General features: G+C 35.3%; 1 protein-coding gene and 1 pseudogene across 1 annotated transcript in view; both read left to right on the forward strand.

Moving 5' to 3' along the window:
• The window catches only part of FOXK1 (forkhead box K1), a 108,887-nt gene that overhangs the window by 627 nt on the left and 91,073 nt on the right, over positions 1 to 17,187 (forward strand).
• Positions 1 to 17,187, forward strand: part of LOC141497370 (clathrin light chain A pseudogene) — a 51,479-nt pseudogene continuing 34,292 nt past the window's right edge.

Here is a 17,187-nt window from a genome sequence, read left to right on the forward strand (position 1 = left end):
GCCCGCACCCCGGCCCGGGGCCCGGAGCCCCGCGTGGGCTGTGAAACGTGGCTGTTGACCTTCCTCTTCCTCCTTCCTCCCCCATGCACACACGTACGTACACAGGCCACACAAACCCGACACAGGCATACACACACAACGCGAATCCGACACACACGTACGTACACAGGCCACACAAACCCGACACAGGCATACACACACAACGCGAATCCGACACACACGTACGTACACAGGCCACACAAACCCGACACAGACATACACACACAACGCGAATCCGACACACACGTACGTACACAGGCCACACAAACCCGACACAGGCATACACATACAACGCGAATCCGACACACACGTACGTACACAGGCCACACAAACCCGACACAGACATACACACACAACGCGAATCCGACACACACGTACGTACACAGGCCACACAAACCCGACACAGGCATACACACACAACGCGAATCCGACACACACGTACGTACACAGGCCACACAAACCCGACACAGGCATACACACACAACGCGAATCCGACACACACGTACGTACACAGGCCACACAAACCCGACACAGACATACACACACAACGCGAATCCGACACACACGTACGTACACAGGCCACACAAACCCGACACAGGCATACACATACAACGCGAATCTGACACACATACGACACAAATCTGACACACAGTACGTACGCAGGCAACACAAACCCGACACAGACATACACATGCAACAAAAGTCTGACACATATTATACATTCTCTCTCTGGCTCTGAGGGTTCCTCCCCACGCAGAAGCTGCTTTTGGCAGAGGAAGCATCGCCCCGCTTGGGTGGGAAGGTAATGTCAGGCTGGAAGGTGGGAGCTGGGGGCTGGGCACTGCCAGCCTCAGCCCCAGGGGGCCCGCAGGGGAACTCTGCCCTGGTTTTTCCTGGAAAAGAGAGCTGTCTGTTGGATCCCGAGAGGAACCGGGAGGGAAGGCCGCAGCTCCTCTTGGAAGGGTTGGGAGAGTCTCATTCCCCCGGGAAGGTGTTTACCTGCCGAAATTCTAAGGAGGTGCCAGAGAGCGTTCCCGGCGGAGGCCGTTCCCTCTGGGGAGGGGGGGTGCTGCCTACCTGTAGGGAGAGGGACCTGAAGCTAAGGAACAGCTTTGGCCTCAGGGAGGGAAGAAAGCAGGGGAGAAACTGGAGCAGGGAGATTGTTTTCACATCCTTGAGGAAGGGGAGGTTGGTGGCAGCTGGCCTAGGAAGTGCTTGCTAAACTCAATTTATGTACCTTTAAAATGGCATAATAAAAATATTACCATCCTCCATACCTTAAAGGGGTATTAAGTTTAATTAAGCCGCAGTTACAGAGTGTTCATGAAAAGCCTCATAGAACAACAACAGTTATTAATTCTTCTGTCAGGAAGGAGGGAAATGCAGATCTGGTAGGCCAAAGCATGTCAAAAGTCTTGCCATTCAAATTCTGTCCCCCAAAATGGATAATCAGGATTGTTGGTGCATCTTTGGATGGCAAAGAGAAGCAGAGATGATTTTTTCAGGAGCAGATCAGTGTATATATGTATAATGTGTTCCATAGGTCGTCCCCCCCCCCCACTTGACTTTCAGCAGTAACTTACCTTTTAGTGTCTATAGACGAATATTTACTTCTAGTTCCACATCTGAAGCATGGCCCAAGAGACCTTTGCTTTCTTGACAATCTATTGATTAGCCTAAAGTATTTTTAATTCTTCATTTCCCCACTGACTTTCTTTTTCCTTTTTAGTAATTACTTTTAACACTCCACTTTTTTTTTACTCCTGTGGTATTCATTGTTTTAGAGACTTGTCTTTTTACTTTCTAATCTCTCTCTCTCTCTCTCTCTCTCTCTCTCTCTCTCTCTCTCTCTCTCTCTCTCTCTCTCTCTCTCTCTGCTGGTTTGTTTTTGTTTTTGTTTTTGTTTTTTTGAATTTTGAAAGTCCCCTTAGCCCAAGATATTTGGGCTAAGTTCCTGATAGCTCCTAAGGCCTTAGGGTTTGTTTCTTCACTTTCTAGTTTCTTAGGCTGTTTAACCATAAATATTGCATTGTAAGTAAGACCCATTGCCACCCATGCTTGAGAACCTACCTTTTCTTTTCCTTAGGACTTGGAAGGAACCTGGTATCATAAATTTGAGAATTCTTGAAAAATATATTACACATTTTTTTCTACAATATCTTTTTAGATAAAACATCCTTTTTGCAGGCTATTAAGCTAATTCAGTTTGCTTTTAATTTTTTTGTGTGAAATTGCCCTTTCCACAACTGATTTTCTTTCCTTGCATTCCTATTTGAGGCCTACTTCTGCTAATTCAGTTTTATGTAATTTGTGCTTTTTTTAAAAATGCTTTCATTAACTGTCTTATTTTTCTGGATTTCCAATCTTAGTCATGAAACATATACTTCTGCTTGGAGATAGCTTATATAGCTGACATTTATTTAGCACTTTAAAATTTGTAAATATATTTACATAGTATCATCTTATTTCACTCTTAACAGAATGATTTAAGTGCCATAGAGTTTTAAAACCTTTTAGAGGTGAAGAATCTGAGACTTAGAGAGTTTAAATGACTTGCTCATAGTGATACATTTAGTGACCAGCAACACAGCAAGTATTGGAAGTAGGATTTGAACCCAGGCCTTCCTGACTTAAAGTCCTATCTACTATGCCTCCTCCCTGCATTGAATCTTAAATGAAACTTTTAAAATAAAATTCTCATTTGTTGTTTCTTTAACTCAAAAGAAAAGAATTACATTTGTGCTTCCATTTAACACTCACTTCAAGATCAATCTTATTTATTATTTTTAAAAGTCTATGTGTGTGATGCTTTGTAAATGTATATGATTGCTACCTTCCAAAGTTTTGCATTTTTATTGATATCGCCTAAAGAAAAATGGTAGTCATTGATGAACTAAACATATGACTATCTACTTATTTACTGTTGCAGTTGTAAACTTTAATCCAAAGTGCCAGTCTGTTCCTATTTTTTTCAGCAGCAATAGTTTTGATTTTTTTTTAAAGCAGCAGTAGCTCTGAGCAATATTCTTGGTGTCAATAAAGTAAAATTTGAAAGAACAGAGTACAGACACATAAGGGAAAATATTAGGTAGACACTTTTTCTGTTAACAAAAAAAGGTTGTTTTTCTGGTCTGGTGTGGAAACTATTGGAGCTGTTTATTTAGTAACTCAGTTTTATATCTTTTTATTTTAAAAACTTGAACCTCAGAATAAGTTATTGTAATCTTTGAGAATATTTTGAACTGAAAATTGTTACTGAAAGGATTCAAAAAAATTCAGGACAGAGCAGAGTTCTATAAATTATTGATTTATTTAAGGTAATAATCTGTTTTCAGGATTAGATTATTATTTCTTTTTTCTTCAGCCCATGTTTTCCTATTTACTGATGTGCAGTTTTGACAGCTGTACTTGGATGCCTGAGTTCCATTACAGCAAATTGTCCAGATTCTTTTGTCTTAATGAATATTATTTGTAATACATGAGGCACCATTGCCTGGAGCTTGGAAATTTTTTCTTTTCATTGTCATAGTAACTGCAATAATTGGATTTGACCACTATTGAGAATTTACCAAATATGTGCAATCTCTACTAGGATCACTAAAGATAGGAGGAGTGTATAGACTGTGTACACCAATATTAATTTGTTAATTTTTTTTAGTGTTGCCATAGTGTTATTTGATTAATTCTCTAGGATTCCCTATAACTCTAGCTACAGGTGAGATCATTGCATCTTATATTGAAGAAAAAGAGACTGGTTTAGTCTGGTTTTATGAAATGGACCCTTTAGTATGATATAAAGAGAACTCATATGCTATTCTCTCTATTATGTTTAATTACTCATGTATCTTAGAAAGGAGGATGTTGGACTATGTGGTCTCTAGACACATCTAGCTCTAAACTGTGTGTGTGTGTGTGTGTGTATACATATATATATATTTAGCTTTTTTGAGAGGCAAATGGGGTGAAGTGGCTTGCCCAAGGCCACACAGCTAGGTAATTACTAAGTGTCTGAGACCGGATTTGAACCTAGGTACTCCTGACTCCAGGGCTGGTGCTTTATCCACTGTGCCACCTAGCTGCCCCTCTAAACTATATTCTGATAGATTCATATGATCCAGTTATATTTTGACTTTTTTTTTTTTTAGTTTCTGTTCAGGTTAGATTTATTATATGAAAGAAAAGATTTTTCTTTGTAATGAATTGATAATACAACTCTGGTATTTGACTGATACTTTTATATAAAGCCATACCTGTACTTGGTGAGCCTGATGTACATTTTATCCAGTGCTATACAGTTGAGTTTATTTATGTTATCAACCAGTAAGAAACTATGAACGGCAGATTTTGTGATTTTAATTTGTAGACAGATATGAATAAAGTCATTTTGTATCTATCAAGGTACTTATCTATATGTAAGTGAACACAGTGTAACAGTTTTTAGGGGTTTTTTTCCCTGTTTGTTTGTTTTTGGGTTTTTTTTTGCAAGGCAAATGGGGTTAAGTGGCTTGCCCAAGGCCACACAGCTAGGTAATTATTAAGTATCTGAGGTTCGATTTGAACTCAGGTACTCCTGACTCCAGGGCTGGTGCTCTATCCACTGCCACACCTAGCCGCCCCCTAAGTTTTAACAGTTTAAAGGAACATTCAGGCACTGATCATTGCTTTAGATTAAAGAGTCACTTAAAGACTAGCAAATAAATAACTTTTAACTAATCATCTTATTGAATGGATTTGGAGCTCGCTAGAAAATATATAGAATGCCAAATTGATTTTTCATATGCTTTTTGTTTCACCATTCTAATAGGCATTCAACTTTGTTGATTTCTGAGGAAATTTGTGTATTCTTGGATTTCATGTATGTAGGTACTAGAGTACATGTTATAGACAAGTAATACAAGGATTCAAAGAAAGAAAAACCATGGCTGACTTTCTAGAGAAGTATTTGGAGGATTTGGATTGGTGAAGAGAATGAAACTTCCACAGAAGGACCAAAGGGTCATCAGTAAGCAGGAGTAGTAAGATCAAAGGCGAAGTAGATTCTGTGAAAGATGAGATTGGATAGTCAAGGGAAAGTCTGTTGCTGGGATACCTTTGTGTATCAATCAGGCTAGGAAATTTGGATTTCATAACATAAGCAATAAGGGAGCTTGATAGCATATTGAGTGATATGAAAGCAGCATTAAATCTTGCAGTATTTATTATTGTGTATTGAAGTGGATAAGAGATTAGAAACAGGAATAATCGTTTAGACTGGTAGTAATCTAGATGTACTTGGTATTGCAAATAGAAATTCTTTTCAGGAGTAAATTTGAAGTCCTTGTAAGGAAGAATGGATCAAATGTGCCTATAACAATGTGCAGGACAAAGGTGATAGCCTTCAAATCCTGTGACTCAATGTTATGATGATAATTGTTAATAATGATGATGATATAATAGCTAACATTTATATAGCACTTTAAGGTTTGTAAATCACTTTTTAAGCTTGCAAAATGAGTAGAAAGGAAGCCCATCAGTCTAGAAGCAAAATCTTTGAGAATGTTGGAAAAAATTCTAAGGATGAGGAGATGGTGGTATAAACAGAGTGCTTCTGTTGTGTACCACTTTTGTGACATTGTACTTTTTTTCTGCACCACAATTTGCTGAACTCAAAAGGAAGGGATTAGGCTAGGTGACTTCTGAGGTCATTCCAGTTTCTGATCCATGATCCTGTGGCACTGTGTGAATCAAATTATTTAAGTCCCAAGAACCAGGAGAGAATGATGTTATTGATGAAAATGAGGAATTTAAGAAGAGGAACCTGTTTGGCAGAAAGGGGAATATTTTGTTTTCAACATATAGCTACAAATAAAAACCTAAACTGTAGAGCTTCCTTGAAATATATCAGGTCTTCATTCTGGCAAGATGTTTGGAAGATTTTTTTTTCTCATAAGTATGCTGGAAGTTAAACTGAGTACTGATAAAAAAAAACAACCTTTTCTTAAAGTAAGCTATTACAGTAAAAATAATACTAACAGTGTATGGTTTTCTATTCCCTACTTCATGGCTCACTTTTTGGGCTTTCCAAACAGCTATGAAAACTTAGAATATTTTCTGTTTTCTATATGAATGCATATAATTGATTTTTTTTACTGTTTTCTTCAGAATAAATATCTGAAAGTCTATTTATATTGGGAAGGTAGAAATAGGGTTTATAGGTGCTAAGTGTGTGGTGTGGGGTACTTAATTTAATTGAATAATCTTAGATAAATAGTGTCAGCACAAAATTTTAAATATGGTTTGAAGATAAAGTAATTAATTGAATAGTTTGAGTGTTAGGAGACTTGTCAAATTAATAACAACTGAAATTGTCACAATTGTTTGACTTCCATAAGCTAAATTTAAAAAAAATTTCATATTCAAATGAGATAATATGCTTCAACTTTAATTCCTTGGAAATAGACTCATAATAAGATTTAGGGGGTGGCTGGGTGGTGCAATGGACCTCCCTGGAGCCAGGAGTACCTGAGTTCAAATTTGACCTCAGACACTTAATAATTACCTAGCTGTGTGGCCTTGGGCAAGCCACTTAACCTCATTTGCCAAGCAAAAATAATAAGGTTTAGGAGATTTTGGAAGCTAGTTTTCATTGTCGCTATAAATTTATTTTTTCTACTATAAGTTTATTCTTGAGTTCATACTTTTATTTACTATACAAGGTACAATCTTGTTAATAAAAATATAATGGAAAAATAGTTTTATAAATATATTGCACAGATATGAAACTGGATATGAAGATCCTCATTTTTAAGAATGGCCATATTGAATATCCAATGAAAAATTATATCCTTTTGCATTTTATACTGTAATGTTGATAACATAAACCTATTTACAAGTATTCTCTATATCTTCAAATGACTAATTTCTTAAATACAGAAAGTCATTTTAACTTTCCTTAGTTGATTAGTCTATTAAATGATACAGTGATGAATTAGGTACTCATTTCTTCCTAGGCTACAATTTTGCTACTAAATGAAAAATACTTGTAAATACGTTTTTCCACATTTACAAAAAGTAAAAACAAAAGTAAAACAAGCTAATCAATAAGCATTCTGAAGGAAGATAGGCATTTTATAGTATGAATGAGGAGGTAGGTCTAAGAAACTTTCTTTTTTTGCCATCTCATATGAAACATTTTCATTACACTTTGACAGTAACTGAAGCTGAGCCTACAGAGACCCTTGGTGTTCTCATTTCCATGATGGACTGTTTATTTGCTTGCATTTCTAAAATTTATTTTGCATATAGCAATCAATACCATATTTATATTCCAGTAACTTGGGTGTCTCTGATGCCAAGCTTGGAGTAGTCTGTCAAGTGTTTTGAGATTGTTAGATAGGAAGTAATGTGGTAGTGTTACTATGTAACTCTAAGTTTACTTTCTATAAACAGAATGAGTTAAGCAGATATTTTGACCATCTGAAAGAAGTAACTAAGAGATACATAATTTACTTGGAAATGAGGAATAAATATGGCATTTAAATTTTTTATTTTATTTCTGTGACTTTAATATTGAATAAGATTTTGAGAGAGAAGGTAGCATGGCAAAAAAGAGAGTTAGTCTGGAGCCAGGAAGACCTGGGTTTATACATATAAACTGTGAATCGGGCATGCTGCTTACTCCCTTTGTTGTAGTTGAGCCTTTTCAGTCACATCTGACCCTTCCATGACACCATTTGGAGTTTTCTTGACAAAGATGTTGGAGTGGTTTGCCATTTCCTTCTGCAGGGAAGTGAAGTAAGCAAGACCAAGTGACTTTTCCAAGGCCACACAGTAGTGCCTGAGGCCAGATTTGGACCTAGGTATGGCATCTTGCTGCCCTCACTTACTCTCTTAGTGCTCTTGATAAACTTCTAACATTATAAGATTTAGAACAGTTGTCATTTGTTTTAATAAATGTAGTTTTCCTGATGAGGAATTCTCTATTGATGATATTTCAAGTCTACCTTTCTTCTTCCTCCCCCCCCCAAAAAAAATCAGAAGAAAAATATTTTTCCTCCATTAATGTTTTATGTATATGTACTAAATATTGTTTTCTTTGTTTAGTCTTCTTCAGGAAAGAGCATTATGGCATGGTATTACATTTTTATTTTAAGTTTGTTCTTAGTTTTTTATCTTTAGAGAACTAAATAATAAACTAGCTTAACTTATTATAAGTTAGCTTGAATAGCATATTGTGATATGATTTTAAATTTAGTAAGTAACTTAAAAGTTATTTTACAGTCACTTCTTGACTGTAGAAAAATGGTAGCTTGGAAGTCAGAGGAATTGAACTAAATGAACTCTAACATTCTGTGAATTAGTTTTGTTTTTCTAAAGTAGATTGGGTGCCCAAACTTGTGGAGCACAAATATCCAGCTCATTTGGCAGGTCAAGAAGATGGTCATGAGGCAACTATAATTGATGAGAATATGTCTTAAGGTAAATGTGTTGGTTGCTGAATTAAAGTCTATCCATTCCTTTTGCTTAATTGCATATATGCTAAGAATCTTATCTTCCTTAAATTTCTTCAGTAAGTTTCCCTTCCAAAACACTGATTGGTATGCAGTTAATATTTCCCATTTTATATTGTTATATTTACTTTCCAGTAAAATTCAATGATTTGAGTTTTGAGAGTTTGAGTCAGTTTTTAATTAAAGCCTGATAAGCCAACACTTGAGGACTGGAGGACCACAAGACCTCCAGATTGTGACCATTTTTCCTTGAAGATCTTTCTTTTTTAGAAGCTAGAGAAAGGGAATAAGTGGACCAGAAACAAAGAGATGAAGGGATATTGATAGTAGAAAAGGGAGCGGGGAGAGAAAAGGGTTAATAATTGGGAAAATTAAAGAAGAAACATCCCTATGTTTTGTCTATACTGGAAGGATGTGGCAGGTGTTTTGCATAATTATTGAATAATCATAAATGGTGTAAAGACAATTTTGGATTTGGAATAAGAGGTCTTGCTTTAGCTACTATTTGAGTGACCTTGGGTGAGTCATTTAACTTCTTCACATCTCAGTTTCCTCCTTTATAATAATGAGAGAATAGATTTGATGATTAATAGCATTTAAGAAATATTCACCATGTGCCAGGCACCATGCTAATCATTTTGTAATTATTATCTCATTTGATCTTTACAACACTCTTGCAAGAGAAGTGCTATTATCCTCATTTGATAGATGTGGAAACTATGGCAGACAAGTGACTTGCCCAGGGTCCCACATCTGCTATGTGTTAGAGACTAGATTTGAACTCAGATCTTCTGACCCTAGGCCTTGTGTTCTAAGTACTGTGACTCCTAGTTCTTCTGGCTCTATATCTATGATCCTAGCTGTTACCTTCATACCTAGAATATATATATATATATATATATATATATAAGTGTGTGTGTATGTACCTTAAGTTCAAGATGTCTATTTGATCTTTCCTTATTAAAAAAAAAATAGTTTCTTTTCAACACTCCTATAACTTTTTTTTTTAGATTTTTTTTCAAGGCAGTGGGGTTAAGTGGCTTGCCCAAGGCTACATGGCTAGGTAATTAAGTGTCTGAGACCAGATTTGAAGCCAGGTACTCCTGACTCCAAGGCTGGTGCTCTATTCACTGTGCCACCTAGCCGCCCCTCCTGTAACTTTTAGTGGCATAACCTTTACCCTGGAACCTCAAACTCCCAGCCATGGGCCACCTTTATCATTTGTCATAAAATTAATTTAAAACTTTTCAAAAAAACAAGGACTAGATAAAGAATAGTTTCCTTATACTGAGGTTTAGAGCTAAAGCAACTGTTTCAAACTCTGGCCAGAAAGAAGAAAAGAGCTGGTAGGGAACTGTTTCATTCCTATTAAATGGACAGTACACTTTAACTGTACTAATTGGTCTGTCAGGGAAAAAAAATCCCTTATCTTGACTTCTAGTAGTAGTTTGGAGTACTGGCAGATTGAAAACAAAACTGAGGTCTTCACTTTATTGTTAGTAAACAGTTTGTGGTTGAAGCAGAGTGAAGATTGCCTTCTGGCTACTGAGAGATAAGTAACCTTGAGGTACTTTAACTTCATGACCACCCCAGGGGTTAAAGACTGACCTTGTAGAAGGGCTTTTGAATATAAACTAGAATTCAGGGTGATTAAAATAAGTTAAGAATTAGAGAAAAGTACAGAATTTTATCTTACCTGGCAATTTAAAAAAATTCCATAGTGATTAAAGAATTGAAAATCAAAAGAATTTTAAAATATACCTATTAAACTAGTAAAAAATGAAGATTATAAAATCTGTTGTTAGCAGGGAAGTGGAGAGAAATAGGTATACTTAACACATTTCCAAGTGAACTGACAATTGATTTAGACTTTCTGATGAGTAATCTGTCAACATAGATAACTAGCACTTTTATCTTTAAAGCTGATAGAAGAACCACTTAGAAAATGACTTCACAAATGAATCTGAAAGTGATATGTTACTCTGAATTCCCAGTTGAGGCAAATGAAACTCTTCATGAGTGGAGGTAGTTGTGGTCTAGTTGGATAATTATTCTAAACTCCATTTAAAGGAGGAGACTTTTCACCTCTACTCTACTCTATTTTTCCAACCAAATTATAAACTTCTTCAAAGTATGGGCAGTTGGGGGCAGCTAGGTGGCAGAGAGTGGATAGAGCACCAGCCCTGGCGTCAGGAGGACCTGAGTTCAAATTCGACCCCAGACACTAATTGCCTAGCTGTGTGACCTTGGGCAAGTCACTTAACCCCATTGCCTTGCAAAAACCTAAAAAAGCAACAAAAAAGAAAGTATGGGCAGTTGACACCCTCATTTTATCTAGTATAGTGCTGTGTACATGTGGCCATGTAGATGTACACACAATTTTAGAGCCAAAAAGATCTTTAGAGATTCTCTGGTCCAAATTTGTCATTTCATAGCTTTAATAATTGAATTACAGTCTAGAGTAATGTTCAGGAATTTTATCTTCATTAGTTGTGATTTGATATTGGCCACTCCTTCCTCAGAAACTGTGTGGAAACAGAAACAGGAGGACTTCTAGACTAGAACTTAACGAATAATATGTAGATAGGGACTATATTGATACAGGAAAATGAATATGAGGAGTAATATTATTAAGACAAAAAGCAGGATATGCACATATAATAACTACTATATAAAAACAACTGTATATACTAACAAAGTTAGAAAAAATTTAAAATAATATCAGATTGATTTCCACCAAATTTCTCTTTTGATATCTCATTATATCAGGAATTGATCCCTTGATTTTGAGGGCTATGCCAGGGAAGCATTTGCTCTTATAGGTTCTATCAAACTGACAGGACTTTAGGTGTGGATCAGCTGATGGACTGTCAGCTGAAGTCCAATGTAACTGAGTCCATAATTCTTTCAGCAAATATCTCTAAGGTTTAAATCTTAGATATATGTATAGCCTCTCATGCTTTTTTTGTTCCATTAAGTCAACAAGTTCTTGTCATGTGTATTGTATTGTTATGGATGTTGGAGAAGACAGAAAGATATATGATGTTTTACTGCTCTTAAGAAACAGTATAGTAAGAGAAATAGGGGAAATACAAAATATTATGATAAATAGACTGTAAGTGTATATGGTTATCATAAAGTGCTATGAGAACATCCAAAGGAAGGATTGCTTTCACCTGGGAGGATAGTTGATTAGGAAAAGTTTCTTAGAGAAGATGACATTTGATCTGGACCTTGAAGAATCAGTAAGATTCAACAGGCAGCAATATTGGATTGGGGAGGTTATGTTTCATAAAAGTGTGCTCCCCTCCCCCCAACCAGATTGTAAACTCCTTGAGCATATGAGCTACTTCTACTATCCCTCATTTTATCTAATACATGTGCTCATGAACACATATGTTATATTAGAATTCTAGAGCTAAATTGGGTAATTGGAGGTTATCTAGTCCAAACTTCAGATAGCTGAAACTTGGAAGGGTAGAATTACTTCCTAAAGTATACACAACTTTGTTTCCCCTTGTTTGGATACTCTCATTCAGACATCTTCATTTTTCATGCTGGGATTTCTCTCCTTCACCCTCCTGTGTACCCTCTCTAGCATTTTACCAGAGTTAACTATCTCTCTCGGCATTGACAGTCAACATTTCTGTTGAGTATATCTTCCTGTGTTTTACTTGTCTTTTCTTCTGTGTTCCTTTCTGTCCTATAAATTTATGGTATTACTAAATAACCACAATGCCTACCTAAGTGATATCCGACAAAGAGCACTGGATTTGGATTCAGAAGACCAGGGTTCAAACTCTCCATCTGTTATTTATTGTATGACCTTGAGCATGCCACATTTAGTTTATTCATCAGTAAAAAGATAGAACTAGATGGCCTTTGAATTCCTATGATTCCCTTACTTTTCCTTCCACCACCACCCCCAAATTTCCAAGTCATTTCTCAGTTTCAGACATCCATCCTTTCCTAGGGACTTCTGATTCTTTGAAGGATGGATGTGGGTCATTTTTGTTGGGACCTCTGGAATCCATTAGGACTAGTGCAAATAAGGTAGCAACAAAACTTGGGGAGGAAGAATTTGTGAAACACAAAGTATTGTATTTTATACTTATCTATCTAATATTTAATCATGTTTGAGATTCAGTTAGTTATTTCTGCCCAGTGTTTATCCTCTAGAAGTTGAAAGATTACAGATTATCATCTTTGTAGGGGTTTTCCCAAGATGCATTATTTTTTAATATAGGAACCTAGAAATTTTGGTAATAGGATTTCTTAGGACCACCTTCTTGAGGAAATTCATACAACATAATTGTCCAGTCATAAGTGAGGTAAGAGGGTTTCCTTTGGTCAGTGTAAAGAATTCTGGAGATACAGGAAACTTTCCTTAGACTCCCAAATCTAACACTTAGCTAGATTGAACTAGTATACAGGAAACACTTTTGTTCATACTGACCTCATAATATAAGAGAAGAAAAAAATCCATAGTTAGCCTACCATCTTTTGAGGCTGATCCTAGAATTGAGTTGAGTCCCTTGGACCCTACCATTTTTTTTAAAATTCAATTATATTTTAAGTTCTGAATTCTTTCCTATCTTCCTTTTCCCACCTATTGAGAAGACAAGAAAAACAAAATTCTTACAACTATGTTTAGTCATACTAAACCTTCCCCATTGGCCATGCCCCCCCCCCCAAAAAGAAGAAAATTATATACCTAAATCTATATGTACTCTTGAGTCAGATCTTTTTCCTCATTTTTAATTTTTAGAATGTTGACCCTCTAGCACTATCACTGGGTCATAGACACAATTTAATAAGCTTCTTGGGGGGGTCATTTCAAATTGCTTTTTAGAAAGGTCACACCAAGGGCAGCTAGGTGGTGGATAGAGCACCGGCCTTGGAGTCAAGAGTACCTGGGTTCAAATCCGACCTCAGACACTTAATAATTACCTAGCTGTGTGGCCTTGGGCAAGCCACTTAACCCTATTGCCTTGAAAAATCTAAAAAAATAAAAAAATAAAAATAAAGGTCACACCAGTTTACAGCTCCAACAATAGTGCATTTAAAATGGCTGTTTTCCACAGCCTCTCCCCCATATTCTTCCATTTTTGTTATTTTTGCCAGAATTGTTTTCATTTGCATTTCTCTAATTATTAGTAATTTGGAACATTTTAAAATATTGGTAGTTTGTAGTTTGAAAGCTGCAATTTTATGTCCTTTGACCATTTACCAATTGATGGATGACTTTTATTCTTATAAATTCAGCTCCTGTATAACTTAGAAATGAATTCTTTTATCATAGGAAATTACTATAAAGATTTTTTCATGTTTCTAATTGTAACTGTTTTGTTTAAAATTTTATTTAATCCAAATTATTTTGCTTACTGTGAAATTCTTTATCTGTTTTGTTATGAGATGACTCTTCTATTCATAGTTCTGAAAGGTAATTTCTGCCACAATCCACTAATTTGCTAATGGTTTTACACTTTTATATCTTAATCATGAACTCATTTTGCTCTATAGATGTTGATCTATACCTAGTTTCTTTCAGATTACTTATCAATTTTTGCAGTTTTTATCAAATAGAGAATTCTTGTTCCAATTGCTGGATCTTTGACTTTATGTTTCATTTACCCCTTACTACAATTTGCATCTAATCCTTTCCACTCTTTTTTTTAACCAATTTTTTTTTCTTGTAGTATAGTTTAAGATCTAGTACTGCTAGGATCTCCCTTCACTTTCTGTTCACCATTTTCTTGATAGTCTAGACTTTTGTTCCTTCAGGTGAATTTTGTTACTGCTTTATCAAATTCTTTAAAGTAACACTTTATTTAATTTGATTGGTAGGACACTGAGTAAGTAAATTAATTTAGGTAGAAGTGACTAAGCATTTCAGTGAGCAGTTTTCTGTCATTTAGATGTTTATTTGCTTGAAGTGTTTTATAAATGTGTTAATAAAATTGTGTATGGACTTACATGCACCTTTACAGGTAGACTCCCAAGTATTTTATATGATTTGTTTAATATTATTTTAAGTGGAATTTCTTTTTTCTGTTTCTTTTTGCTGGATTTTGATGGTAAATTAATATAGAGAAATGTTGATAATTTGTTGGATTTATTTTGTATCCTGAAACAGATACAAAGTCAATTGTTTTGATTAATTTTTTTAGTTGGTTCTCTAGAATTTCTAAATAAATCATCACAAGGGCTCTAAGGAAATCATGATATCATTTATTAAAAAAGATTATTCTTTGATTTTTTTTGTTTTAATTGCTATGGCTAAGTACAACTATAATATTATAATTCTATCCTACTACAATAATTCTAGTACAATACTGAATGTTTTGTTTTTTGTCCTTCATTCTATAAGGGAACTATAACACCTGGAAGGTGATTTCATGACTTCCAAGTGAATTGGATTTAAGTGAAAAGTCATCAGCCTGCCTCTCTTCTTCACAGCCATCTGGGACCAGTGGCCAGATATGGATCAGTAGAAATGATCCAGATGCTGTGGGAGACCTTGCCCTTTTTAAGCTAAGGTCTTTGCCTGAGGCATGACCCATTCAGTGATTGAAGGATAGCTAAGAAATGAGATAATGACCTCTTTTGCCTAGTCAAGAAACAAAAATCAGTCTGGGAGGGTTTCTGACCAAAACAAAAACAACAGTAGTATAATATTATTGTTGTAATATAATAATTTTGATACAATATTGAATGTCATAGGGTTAATAGGCATGCTAGCTTCACTCCTAATCTTATTGGAAAGACCTCAAATTTGTCCTCATTACAAATGATCTCAACTCTTGGTTTTAGACAGATACTACTTATCATTTTAGGGAAAACTCTTACTGCTCTTTCTAGTGTTTTGTTTTCAGACAGAAATGTATGTTGTAGTTTGTCTAAAGCTTTTTTCTGTGACTGTGGAAGTATTCAAATATTAGGTTTTTTAAATAAATATGACTAGTTATGCTTATAATTTTCCTAATATTGAACCAACCCTTCATTCCTTTTATATATATCAAAGATAATTATAGTGTATGATCTTTGTGTTATTGTTGTGGTCAGATTCTAATATTCTACTTAAAATTTTTGCATCACTATTCATTAATGAAATTTATCCATAGTTTTCCTTCTTTGTTTTGACTCTCTCTGACTTAGGTATCAAGAATATATTTGTCACAGTAGGAATATGGTGGGGACCCCTTTATTTCATTTTTGTCAACAGCTTATATAGCATTAGAATTAATTATTCTTTGAATTTTTAGTAGAATTTGCTGGAAAATTCATCTAATCCTGACTTTTTTTTTCCTGGGGAGTTCTTTTGTGGCTTGTTCAATTTCTTTTTGAGAATAGGGTTAAGTATTTTATTTCCTTTTCTGTTAATGTGGTTGCTTATATTTTATATATATAATATATATATATTATCCATTTTATTAATTGTAGTTTTTTGACACAAAATTTAGAGGAAAAAATAGCTCCTAAGTCATGTTTCTTTGTATCTGAACTGAATTCAGAGCTTCAGTTGTCCTGTAATGAGTTAAATTTAGAAATCCAGTTTTCTTGCTAATCACTGGTATCGGTTAGGAATACGGGTGAATACCAAAGGAGTTTGTTTGGTCCAATCTCTGTATACTTCTAAGCTATCCTTTGAGGATGTTTGGTGTACTATTTTTGACCTTGCAAGAGGATTTAATCAATGAACGTTTCTTAGTTACAGGGGTTGTTGGTAGCTGTCATTTTACTTAGAGAAAATATAGCTCACTCTACCTTTGTTGAATTTTTTCATGGAACAACTACTTTTAGTGGTGACAGCCTTCATATATATATATCTTTATATATATATATATATATGGAGAGAGAGAGAGAGAGAGAGAGAGAGATCCTGACTGTGGCTCCTTGGTACTTGCATTCTTTGTTTCTAGCTACCTGTAGTACTTTTTCTTTTTCCTTTCTTTTTTTTTTTAAGATTTTTTGCAAGGCAAATGGGGCTAAGTGACTTGTCCAAGTCCACACAGCTAGGGTAATTATTAAGTGCCTAAGACCGGATTTGAACCCAGGTACTCCTGACTCCAGGGCCAGTGCTTTATCCACTGCGCTACCTAGCCACCCCTAACTGTAGTACGTTTAACTTGACCAGTGGACTCTAGATTTTGACTTTAATATTCCTGGTAGTTTTAATTTTAGAGTTTCTCTCAGGAAATTATCAGTAGATCCTTTCAGGTTTTTACTTTATCCTTTGATTTTAGGATATATGGACTTTTAAAATGATTTCTTGAAATATGATGTCTAATCTCTTTTTATTGTTTATGACTTTCAGTCAAGTGACTTAAAATATATTGCATTGTTTTATTTTCTAGGTCAGTTATTTTAAGTCTTTCAACTTTGTTTAATCAATATCTTATAGAGCCATGTGCATGCATTTGGGCAATTCTAATTTTCAAGGAGTTATTTTCTTCAGAATCTGGTGCATTTACTAGATCTTTGTCAAGGAGATAATGCTAGTCTGTCTAGGCTAAAATTGTTCTTCACGTGATTCTGCCCCCAAACCTACCATTCTTTTTTTAAATTTATTTTTATTAAAGATATTATTTGAGTTTTACAATTCCCCCCATCTTACTTCCCTCCCCCCACCCCACCCCCACAGAAAACAATCTGTCAG

This window comes from Macrotis lagotis, chromosome X (assembly GCF_037893015.1).
Source record: "Macrotis lagotis isolate mMagLag1 chromosome X, bilby.v1.9.chrom.fasta, whole genome shotgun sequence".
NCBI lineage: Eukaryota > Metazoa > Chordata > Mammalia > Peramelemorphia > Peramelidae > Macrotis > Macrotis lagotis.